The 12,463-nt window shown below is 41.6% G+C and overlaps 1 protein-coding gene across 1 annotated transcript in view; it reads right to left on the reverse strand.

Moving 5' to 3' along the window:
- The window catches only part of LOC131573832 (high mobility group protein HMGI-C), a 109,135-nt gene that overhangs the window by 5,796 nt on the left and 90,876 nt on the right, over window positions 1-12,463 (reverse strand). The gene's annotated exons all lie outside the window — the stretch shown is intronic.

Below are 12,463 nucleotides of genomic sequence, written 5' to 3' on the forward strand. Positions count from 1 at the left end.
TTTCAGATCAAAGTCACCCTGTGATCCCAAGAGACTTCTTTCCCATGACTTTTCCCTTTTCCTGTGCAGGTGAAATGTAACTCTACCTGCTACCCAAGACCTCCATTTGGTGATCCACAGTTGGATGGTACAGGCTATTTTTCCTGGAATTACAAGCAGCCAGTAGAATCCTAGTGATCTGAAGAACAGACATACTTAGTTTGGTCTTTGTATGTTTTCTGCATTCTTTTTTTGGTGGACCCACACAAACTGATAACAACAAAACCTGATGATGAAACAATTGTTAATGTTTGAGAGGAGCATTCCCCCACCTGCAGAAAGGTAACTGTGGCATTTTTGTAAAAATGCTTGTTCTGTTCTAATACCCTGGGAAAAACTCCAAGGTCAAATGTCTTGGCTCCGCAAAACTCACTGGCAATTCAGTTTTTTTACCTTCTGCTCATGAATTTCTGACCTGCAGATTAAAAAAACTAAAACCCATTTTGTGAAATGAGCTGCAGGATCACAATAATGCTGCATATGGAGCTTCTGAATTTGCTAGAGCTTTTATTTTATAACAAAGTATTAGCTATTGGCACAGATTTTGCTGGTTGCTTTCTAAGCCCGAGAGGGTATGCTTGAATAGATATGTCAAAAAGAACTGCTGACAAGAGCAACTTGCAAACTGTGGACCATTGTCTGCTGTTAACACATCTGAAATCTCCTGGCATGCAAGCTGATAATTTCAGGAGTCCCTGAAATATAGGGATAGGAATAGGTGGCTTCTAGAGCAGATGCCAGGGCCTGGACTCTGCCCAGCTGAGACAGCGCCATCCTGACTGCTCCACAGTCAAAGCACCAAACGGCTTTAGAAATTCTTACAGCACTAACAGACACTCAGAGTAGGTTTGCTCTGCATGAAGCTTAGGGTGGGATCTGCTGCTTCGAGCTCTGCACTCTCTGCAAAGCACAGTGGTGAGCTCAGAGGCAGGGGTCACTCAGCAGTAAGGCAAAGTTTAACTCCAGAAGCTGGATTCAGAAGGCAAATTGTTGAAGGTATACTTCACACATCACAATGAAAGGATTTATTAGGGCAGAAGAGATCACCACGACCATATACAGAAAAGGCCATACAACCCTTCTTACTGCTGGATTAAAAAATTATTTTAGGGAATTATTTCAGTGCAGAAACTCTGTATCTAAACAAATATAACTCAATCAGACCACAAGCAAGCAATTGCTGTGCACTGCAACTGCTAGCATGCTACAAATCCTTCAGCGTGGTGCTTAACAGGACAGTTAAAAACTGGCTACAAAGCAGTTCTGAGACCCTCTGCTTTCTCCTACCACTGTTTCTGCAATCATAGACTAAGTCATGGGACAGCCCTGGGAGCAGTGAGCATGCAGGTCCCCCCCAAAGAAGTAAAACTTTCAGTACTTAAATGACATTAAATATAAACAAAGAGACAAATAGAAAGATGCAGCTGATAGGGCAGCTTGGGGTTGAGATGTAGGGACTGGAAGCCAAGATTCTTGTTTTAAATGTGTAAGTTCCTGTTGACCTAGCCTCTAATAGCCCACTTTGTTGCTTTACTTCCCCAAGGCCCAAGTGCTTGCTGATGGGCATGTGCAAAGCTGCCTAATGCTCTTGGGAGCAGTCTAAGGGCTATAAAGTATCCTAAAGATCAATTTGACTTAGTGATGTCCTCAAAGTTTTTACACTTGAAAAAGCAATGTATAACAGGCATCAAAAATAAGACTTTTTAATTTTAATAAAATTGCGTACATGTACGCCATAGCACTGGGTTGGAAATTCACACATAAGCTTGTTTTGAAATCCCCATGCTCTCTGATTTGAAGCAGGTATGTCAAGACTGGTTTTCTACCTTCTAAGAAGAAGACTCCCCCCTAAACTTTTGTGTATGGAAGATGCATCTTGCTTCTGTTACAGTCACTCCACTTTTATATAAATGATCAGTTATTCTGTGAAAGACAGAAAGGGAGTAGAGAAACTAAAGCTAAAAACTGATGCTCTCCTGCAGGTCACCTATGGTTTGCAGCCTATGGTTTTTTAGCTGCATAGTTAGTAAGCAAATTAAGTGTGTCCTCTCGTCTTACTGCTGGAAAAGCACTGCTTGACTAGCAAAAAGGCTGCTCATGGGGATTACTGGATAATACACATCCCCAGCTGTTGGAGGAAGTGAACTAGCTAAGGCAGCCAGAGTGAAGTTGCTGGGGCTGTGCTGTGACTCAGCTGGTAGAGGTCAGAGAGAGTTAACCATCCTTACACACAGAAACCACTTCTACAGATCCCTTTCCTCTGCTGGAGGAAGTGTCTTGCCAGGCTTGGCCAAGTGTTGGTCCATAAGCAACAGGTTCAGACAACTGGAGGGGACCAAGACATTGCCTAGGAGGATTCCCACAGGACAGGACAGGACAGGACAGGACAGAACAGGACAGGACAGGACAGGACAGGATGTTCCTCTTTAAGTTAGAACAGTTTACGTAAAATATAGATTCAAGTCTGTTCTTCCTGTTAGATTAAGGGGGAATCAAAAACATTTCTCTATCTCCTAGCTTATCTCCCACTAGGAGAACTGTTTGATATAATGGAGTGATAATGAGTCTCTTTGGTTACTTTGAGAAAAAGGGCTTATCTGACACAGGAGTTTTAAATCCAGGAGGGTTTACACTGAGAACTTCCAGAAACAGGAATTAGGCTGACTGACATTTAGTTAACCTAAATGTACCTGACTTAGGTTCTGCCTCTCAGTTTCTCTTACAGATGATCTTGCATGAACCTCAGCTTTAGGTGCCCAAGTTTGCCATGGATTTTAAAGCAGCCCTGAAATTAACTCAGCAATGAGGTTCCTGCAAGGCAGAAAGTCACTCAGTGCCAAAGCCTGTGTGGCTGAAGCTTTTTGAAATTGAGACTCAGTTGTCTAACTTATGTCAGGCCAGATTTCTTAAACGCGTTTTGGCATCTGAGTACGGCAAGTGCCTTTTTGACCTAAGCAGGTCAAAACACTTTGGAAAAAACTGTTCCCCATGTGATTAAAAGGAGACTGAAAATCTTCAGCAAAATCTCAGTACTGGTCAGAAGAATTTTGCAGGAAACACCATTTAAAGTCTGCAAAGCACAGACCTAAAGTGAAAATGTTGCTTGAAGCAATTGCGGGTGCTATGCAACACTGACAGAGATGTATTTTGTCTTGGAGAGCTTCAACCCTATGATATGTAAACATTTCTGGTGGGAAGGAAATAAAATATTAAGAAAAAGAAGGCAGTGGTGCTGTTAGAAACATATACAACTGAGCTGGACTGACCCCAGCTTTGAGAAGCTGCTCTTACAAACCTCTTGTGGATGCTGTAAACTGGAGGAGTGGTAAACTGCCCTGCATTCACAGCCAAAACCCAGACTGGAGCATAAGGCAAGCAGAGGCTCTAATAATAGTCTCCAATCACTAATATTTGTGTCCATAATCAGATGAAAGAGCAAAAGAAGGTGGATGCCAACCTTAAAAATCCTTAGACTTGCCTAGGTCACTGAAATGCTGTGGGTGACTGTTAGCTCTGCTTTCTTGTGGCACTGGAGAAGGAAAAGCCCAAAAGGATACTGGAGCCCTCACAGGTAAAACTGAGTGTATCTACCTTCCCCTTGAGCCCTTGAGGTACTTGAAACAGCACCAGTTTCTCTGCACATTTTGAGTGGCAGAGGATGGACTACAGCAATGATCTCCCAGAATGGGGTAGAGAAATGCTAGAGCTTTGAAACGGAGGTCAAATGCACATCATTTACCTTTTGCTCCTTCCCTGCCCGCCCCCCCCCCAAATTGAAAACATGAAAAGGAAAATAAAGTAAGGCCTGTTATATTTCTATTCTCCTTTTTTTCTCCCCCTTAAAACAACCACTTGTTACAGACAGGAAGCAACTGCCAAAAGTTGTTCACCTTCAATCCTTTATCACTTAAAAAAGCATTGTGGTTCTGACCACAAAGCCACTGGCAAGAGTAGTTTGGGAAGAGCTATCTATCTACAACAATAAATAATAAAATAAAGCATCTTCCCTTTTGAATCCCAGCTGAGAGATTTTGCCAAGTGATCAAACTTGTCTGAACCTTGGAGCAGCAGCTTTGAAGTAATAAGAAAGAGATTGAAAACTTGCAGCCAAGAGCCGCACACACCTCATTAGGGTCCAGCCATGCGGGGAGGCCAAGCAGCAGCAGCCGGGCCCAGCCCCACGTCCCCGCTGGAAAGGGGCTGTGGGAAGGGGAGATAAAAGCGTCTTTCACAGTGGAAGTGCACTGGTGACATTTTTACGAGCGCCAGCCCCGAGGCTGAGCGGCCCTTGCTTTGCCGCCGGGGCAGCTTCAGCAGGCCAGGGCGCGTGGGCTCGGCCGCCACCATCCTTCTCCGTGGGCTCCCCTGGTTTTCCTCATCCCTTGTTTTTTTTGTTTCTGAAGGAGTGAGTTTAACAGACAGGGCTCTACCTTGCCCTGGCCATTCTCAGAAAAGCCCTACAAAATGAGAAACATATTTCTTAAAGATAGCAAGCCAGGCTCCCCGAACTGGTTCAGCACAGTTCACATGAGACGTTGTAGTATAATTCAGAAAATTATTTTTAACAAAAAATGCCCCCCAACCAAATCAAAACAAAAACAATAAAGCTTAACAGACTTGTAAAATGCTTTTAAAAATGTCTGACAATTTTGATCATGGATTTTGCCACACAGACACTGGCAAGGCTGTGTGCTTCAGCAATGCAGAGTTTTTAACTTTGAGAGCTGAAGTTCTGGGTTTAATTTTCAGTTTCAGACTAAACAGCAGGTCTGCAGTGAAAGGCAGGCGACAGCTCCTGAGCACAATGGGGCAATGGAAATGCTTCTCTCACAAACTTTACTGATTGTGTAACCATGGAGCACCTCTTCGTGCAGACGAAAAAACAAAATCAGAGAGGTTCTTGTTGGTTTTAATAAACTCCCCCCATCCTATCCCTTTTTTACTGCAAGAATTCAGCTGCCATTTTATTATGTAATGCTGCAGGCTAAAAATATATCCCTAATTTAAGCCACCTTGCCAAAAAATTTACAAATACCAGGTAATCCAAAAAGGGTAGTTATGGTTTAATGACATACTCTTCTTGTCATCTTAGTATGTTCAACTCCTAAAGGATTTAGAGTGATTCATTTAAAGGTTTTTTCAGCTTCTAGAATATCTCACACGATCTGATGGAAAGTGTGAGAAAGTTTGATCCTCCTTAGTGCAAAGCAACAGCCCAGCTTTTCTAGATCCATCTATGCGGTGATCCACAGGACAAAGCTCTTTATTTCTCAGAGGAAGATAACCTGATTGAAAGTGAGTGAGGGTCTCCATTTTAATAGATAATGGTTATTTCCTTTTGATTATAGAATATCTTATGGGAATTTCTTTTCCAATTGAACACATTGAAAATTTCTTTTCAAATTGTACACATATACATTCTATAATCAAATCAGAGAAGGTATCCTGGTGGAAATGTGTGTTCAAAACATGTTTATTTTACAACTGAGACAGATTTACTGCAATTTATACCTCAATGTTAATCTATTCTCCTCTTTCTAAACATAAAAAAATACTAATATAAATTACAGTTATATGCTTCACTATAAACACAGCTCTCAGGAGTCTATTGAAGCGATGTGTGAGCCCCCTAACTTACTGTAACTGTGTCTTTGCTGTTTTGATTTCAGTTTCCAGAATCTGCTTCAAAATAAGCCTGAGAATCAGGGAAGGGGAGGGGGTGGAAGCTATTCACTACCCTGAATCTGATATCTCCGGGGTCCTAGAGCTCACATGTTCCTTCCTTCCAGACTCAAGTCTGGTTTCAATGGAGCTCTCATTTTTCTTCCCACTAATCCTGCCGTGAGATCAACCATTGGTAACTCTGTGAGAAATTAAATACCAGGATGTGGGAAATCTGAGATCTGAATTCAAGCAGAATGTGGGTGATTCATTTTTTTTATTTCTCTCATTCTCTTTTCCCATGGTTGTTGTGTGGCAAACAACTCTTCAAACCTGAGATCAGAGATCGGCCCTGAATAATGTAACTACATTGACAGAGCAGAGGCAAAGCAGGAACCACACTAACAATATTATATCCCTCTCTAATATAAGCATTCGTCATTTCTAAAGAGAGATTTCACCCAACGTTTTCTGAAAACATTCTGGAATTTCCAGAAATGCTTCACAGTGGGATCAGCAGCAGAACTTCATCATAGTGATGCTCACCATCTGCTGGAGCAGACTTAATAAAAAATGTAATATTTCTTGCATTGGGATCCCAATGAAAAGGGATCCATTAGACAGCTTGCCATGATAATGTGAGTGCTGCAATGCCCAACAGTCAGACAGTGGTTTTAAAGGGCTTTTTCCTTCCTCAGTGTGAGAAAAGCACCTTTATTGATTTATTTAGGTCCTGTAAGGATGAACTTAAGATACTTACAAACACTAGGCTGTGCAAAAATTTAGATCCTTCATGCACTGTTTGGTAAACTGTTGATACCTGAAAACCACCTACATACTTCTGTAGCCCTCAACTTGAAGAGCCTAGGACCGTAATTCTCACTGCACAGTCTACCATGAGGTTGGGATGCTCCTATACTACTTATTGTCCACTATCACAGCAGTTCCATGCCTGCAATATCCAATGAGCAATCAATGACCATGAGCTCTGAACGGGCCCCCAGACTGCATCCTGCCTGTCACGGACTGTGTTTGTTTTCTGGGCTGTTTCACTCCATCTCAGCACTAAGGAACAGTACATTGAGAGCATCAATGGAAGTGATATAGAATAGAAACTCCACCAGGAAAAATGGTTTTAAAGTGTCTATCACAATTGTTTCACACTGATTATGAAACTATCACCTCGGTTATCTTCTCTGAGCCACAAGGGAGGAGGCAAGCTCATAGGCTCAGCCTGTCCATCCTAGCCTTAATGTTTAGCACAGGTGTCACAAGCTGAGGGGCTGCCCAGGGAGGCCAGATGTCACCCTGGGGTAGCATGGCAGCCCTGATATCAAGGAACTAAATTTGCAAAGTACCAAAAGTGGCTCACAGAGTACAGTCAGAGTAGCTGAAAAATTCTCTTTATTCTTCTATTCTAAGACTGTTATTTTGGATGAAAAGTAGACCTTATAAAATTTCCCAGATGTCAGGGAAACCCCCCCAAAAAATTACATATTGTCTTCTTATTGCTTCCTTCCGTAACATGCTTAAATATGTTAATAAGGGCTGAGTATACTGCTCTTTTTCCTGGTTAGTTCCTTATTAGTGCTGGTATGTGAAGACTGTAACTATCTATCTGAGCAAATTATTTAACAGACAAAAACTGTATTTTCATTGACCTGAACTTTGATTTCATTTGTGCTTACCTTATCCATCACAGCATACTTAATCTTTAAAATAATTTATATTTTATATAAAATAAAATAAATATATAAAATATAAATAAAATAAACAGAATTTATATGGTCCTAAATTGGAGCAGCAAAGATAGAGCAATTTCTATGAATCATTACATAGGTTTGTTTCCCATGCTTTTCAGGGCAACAAATGAGCAAGGATACAGATCTGGAGTATCTGTTAATAATATTTAAGTCAGGGAATAGGGCATCTTTCTGTGGCTTCAGCTGGATGTGGAAGAGCAACAACAATGCTGACCCTTGAAAATGCAGAGCCCTTTATAAAAAGCTAAGAACTAAACTCTCACGAAAGAGCACTTTCCTCCTCTGCCAGCCTTCTGCACCTCATCTTTGCTAATTAGCATTTTGATTATTTCTATTACTGTAAGTCCACCGAGTGATCATGCTGGTAGTTTCAGCTTTCTGAGTGTCACTCAGGAAATATCTTAAAATAATCCTTATTTTCAGGGAGTAGTCATGTGCTGCTGAGAATCTTGTATGTCTTGCATGTCTTGTATGAAGGAAGACGCCCAAGTATTAGCAGCACTGACTCTTGCTACTCTTGAAAATCTCAGCCAAAATATGTAGCATGTGTATGCAAATGAAGCACTGTTTAATTTACTCTTGACTGGCACTTTTTTAAACACTGCCCAGCCACGTTCCTCAATGGTGTTTCCCAAGTACACACCACAACCCCTTCTCTTCTGGCTATTATTAGTGAGACTTCAGTTCGTGTCAAATCAGAACCCAGCTCTGAACTGGAAGGAGTACCTCCCTAAACACCTTTTGTGGTCACAGCCATGGGGTCAAACACAAAGCCACCCTGCCCACAGGTGTTGCCTGCCCACCTCGGGCTTCTTCCACAATCAAGGAATGGGGAGGGAAGAGGTAGGGAGAGGCTGAAGAGGAGCATTGCTGGCATAGGGAAATCTTTTAGCTCACCCCTTCATCCTCTAGCCTTCTACCACCATCTGCAACACCTACTCCCTGTGCTACACAACGAGTGGCTAAACAGCTGTAGTCCCTGAAGTTTTACATCCCTGCTTTTAGGGTCAGCTCTTGCCCAACACACTGGAAAAGAGGAGGGACCTGAAAGCATGTCTGTGTTAAACGGGAAAATGTGTGACCAGTGCTGCATTCAGAAAGCTATCACCTGTCCTAGAGTTTCCCTCAGGGAAATAAATGTTGTGTGTTTGAGCTGTCAAGAGTCCACTGCTGTTCTTGTTCAGAAATGAAGGCTCCTTCTACGTTGAACTAAGTCACAGCACTCCTGCTCTTTGATTGACTCATAAACTGGCTGACAGGGACCTGACATCTTCCAGTGGGGCACACTGCAGTAGGCAAGACTGAATCCCCTAGACAGTGCTTCACAAGCCATGAAGAAATAAAAAAGTCTTGCTAAATCTGATTCCTTTCTGTCACATCAGATTATAAGTGTGTGCACTTTGATAAGATACCATCATTGAGAAATGAGTAGCAGGAAAAAATATAGGAAATCCAGATCTTCTTTCCTATACAATGTAACACTTTTTAGTGTTTATTCTTGTTGGATTTGATTTCTTTGGACATTGTGTTAAAAACATCTACTACATTTAGAATTAGGTAGAGAAGTATGCTTCATTTGTTCCTTCAGTGCATGTTTTCTGTACACTTTCTTCTGTACACTGTTCTATGTATACTTTATGTGCACTCTTCTGACTGATACACTTTTATTCTGATCTACATACCATCTTTCTGACTGGTATGCTGCCCTTCAGACTCAGATACAAAAAGTTTTCAAGGATTTGAGATTTTAAGAGAGATAATAAGATTTTCAAAGGGCTGCTCTATGTTCATTATATGTCTTCTGTGAAAATGATAAAAATAAAATATGTCCTGTTTCCAGAAAATTTTGATAGCTTTCATTGTGTTTTCCTAAAAACATCTATTTCCTTCATATTACTTAAGAGTGTAACTCCCCCATATGGCTGAGTCAACAGCTGCTACATATTGCTTAAAAATGAACAAATGAAGAAATTTCTGTTTGGACTATGTATTTGCACACCTCAGTAAAAATATTACGTCATGACTGTAAGCTCCAGCTGTACATTCTTTACAGACAGAGCAGATTTCAAAGAGTCTTGTTTTGAGGTTTAGGCAAATATCTTACATGAAAGTGCTAAACTTACCAATGTCACGCAGTTATGTTGGCTCTTTTCTTCATTTCCCCAAGGAAGTGTGGGAGTATGCACCAGTGATCATCACAAAGATGTGAATAGACCACTGTATTCAAAGGCTTGTATTAATAATATGGGTGTGTAGATTTTCAGTGGGTTTTAGTGCTGCTATTTACTGTCTGTGTGCTGGTAAATCATCAGAGCTCTGTCAAAGTTTAAAGATATTGCAGAAGTTTACATAAACATCATTATGGCCCTCAACTGCACAGCTGACATCCACAAAGAGATTTAGAGCATGGCAGAGCCCTGCACAATGCTTAAAATCTGGGAAATGGTGATAGGAACAGAGCTGTTATTTGCAAAAAGAGAATTTTATCTGGTCCTACTGCTTCTGTACTTTTAAAAGTGACACAAACCCAAGAGACATATTTGCTAGCAGCAAGAACAGGAGTGATGTAAACCAACACTCACAGAAATCTTTAAGAATACACATAAAATTCAAAGCACAGGAGACCACTCAGGGACCAAGCCTGAGCAAGAGTTTTTGCCACTTTTACCAAGGCAGGCTCAACATCAACCGGCTGTTCTTGACTGTAACCTCTGACAGCCCCCACCAATGAAGAAAGTATACATTTCTAACTTAATCCAGACTGCCACATGGTAAAGCCACCTGAGAGGATATTTTGAAGGAAACAGATGGAAAAGGAGGAGATTCCTCCGAATGTAGTATAAGTTCTACATTATCCTCCATGAACTTCCATGTAGTCCCCATGTTTACATAATTTATCGCTATTTCCTTGAAACAGCTCAGATTAGAAAGCCTGCATGAGCTCATGTTCTTGTTGTTAATTCTGAATCTAAACCTCCCTATTTTAAAGGCAAATTAGGTACTATAAAAAGAAATCAGAGAGAGGCAACCAGACCTGAGTGAAACCCAGCAACATGAAGTTCTTGATCATCCCAGGAAATACACTGGTTTACCTTTCCTTCTTTCAGCCTAAGGAAGACACCATCATGAGCATTTGCTCACAGTGATAAATTTTTGTTCTTAGCCATGCACCTATAACAGCAAAACTGCAATGGTGTGGTACTGTAAGCGTGAGGGTGGGGCCTGTTGAAACCAGGAAGGGTTGAAGGTAAGTTCGGTGATTTCACTGAACATCCTTTTGTCTAAGGATTAAAAACTGAAATGTTGTCTGTGTCAAGACATGGCATATAGATAATTTAAGGTGTTCTTTCACTAGTCAGTTGTGGTAACTGGAGAGATCTAAACAGCCTTCTCTCTCCTTTCATGTATTCTTCTGTGCCTCCTCCCTTTCTGCACAAACACTTCCATTACTAATGGGAATGACAAAGGGCTTTCTTATCTCTGTCTCACTCTCTCTCTGTCTCTGCCTACAGAGATGCTGCTGAGGCACCACTGCAGCAGTGGTGGCATCCAGCTGCTTGACACACACTACAACATTCCTACCAGAATCACTGCTTCAGCAAATGGTCAGGAAAACCCATATGGGGAATGCTAGTGCTTCAGTTCAAATGCCTACATCATTTTGCCATCAATTAAACCTGTCAGTACTTTGTTCTGCTACAAAACAGAGTCCAGGTCCCCTCTTTGTCCTCCTACACCCCAGCCCATCTTAAATCCCAGGTATTTCCTCTTTTCTTGCACCCAGGGTTGCACATGGTTATTGTGCAAACAAAACACTTGCAGGAGTCAGTGCCTGGGGAGCTTGGAAACCTGGCAGGACCACAAGGCCACTGGCAGCAATGGTTTCTGCTAGGCTAGGCTGGAGCCATCAGCTCTAGACCCCTTCTTCCTGCTGACCTTGGTGGGATTGAGCTCTGCTGCGTACCAGAGGAAAAGGCAACATTAAGAGCCACCCGGGAGTCTCTGCCTCCTGGATTTGGTCTCCTCTCTGCAGCAGGGTTTAGCCTCCCTGTCTCTCAGGTGCCACAGAGGAGAGAGCTGGCTTTGTGCCCACTGGCAGATTTACTACCATGTTGTAGTAGGAATAACCTGACTGTAGCAGTAACATTTGAAGGATATAAGCAAGACACAGAAATATCTTCTATTAGAACAGCTTGGTGTGTTCTGAATTGTGTGGTGTAGTCAGATCAGGCTGTGTTTTTTGCACAAGCTGGCCTAACAAAAGACATTATCTCTCCTAAAGTACTACTACATTCATCCTGTGTTACTTCCACCATTCAGAGACATTAATATTATTAGTTGTGCCATGGATTCATCATTGCTGCAGCTGTATTGATTTATTTTGTAGAAATCTGATTCCTGCAAATGCTTTGGAGGATTACATCATTTTACCCCTTCAACTCATGGCTAGGATGTTTTCTGTTTCGTATGCAACAGCTCCTAATTCAGACTGCAGTTGATATTATGACAATTGTACAGTGTATAATAATGTATTAGAACCATAAGGTGGAAAAATGAAAGTATTATTCCTTTCTAAAAGCAGACCTCTTTCCAGAAGAGCAATGGACCCTTTATGCTCCTAACTCAGCAATAATTCATCTGTATGGAGATACAGCAGCACAGCCCATGGGCTCTGCTGGGCAGTGATGGACTTGCTCTCATGCCCAGAGGTTTTTTTCTGTTGGTGCACATATAACAAAGTGTTAGAGTTAGTTTCTTGGGGTTTTTAACTCAGGGCAGGCTGGGTGAAGAAAATGAAGTGGATTGTAACTGCAGTGTTTGACTGGTTTCATGACACCTTGTGGCTTGCATTTTTTTCAATATGTTCAAAAAGAATAATACTGCCCAACACAAAAAGTTCCAACACGTTAGTCTTTATGATGGATCCAGTCTAGTTACTACATTTAGCCTATTGAATTTTGTGGATTTAGAGAATCCTTCAGTGTGATGATGCAGAGCGA

This window comes from Poecile atricapillus, chromosome Z, assembly GCF_030490865.1.
Source record: "Poecile atricapillus isolate bPoeAtr1 chromosome Z, bPoeAtr1.hap1, whole genome shotgun sequence".
Classification (NCBI taxonomy): domain Eukaryota; kingdom Metazoa; phylum Chordata; class Aves; order Passeriformes; family Paridae; genus Poecile; species Poecile atricapillus.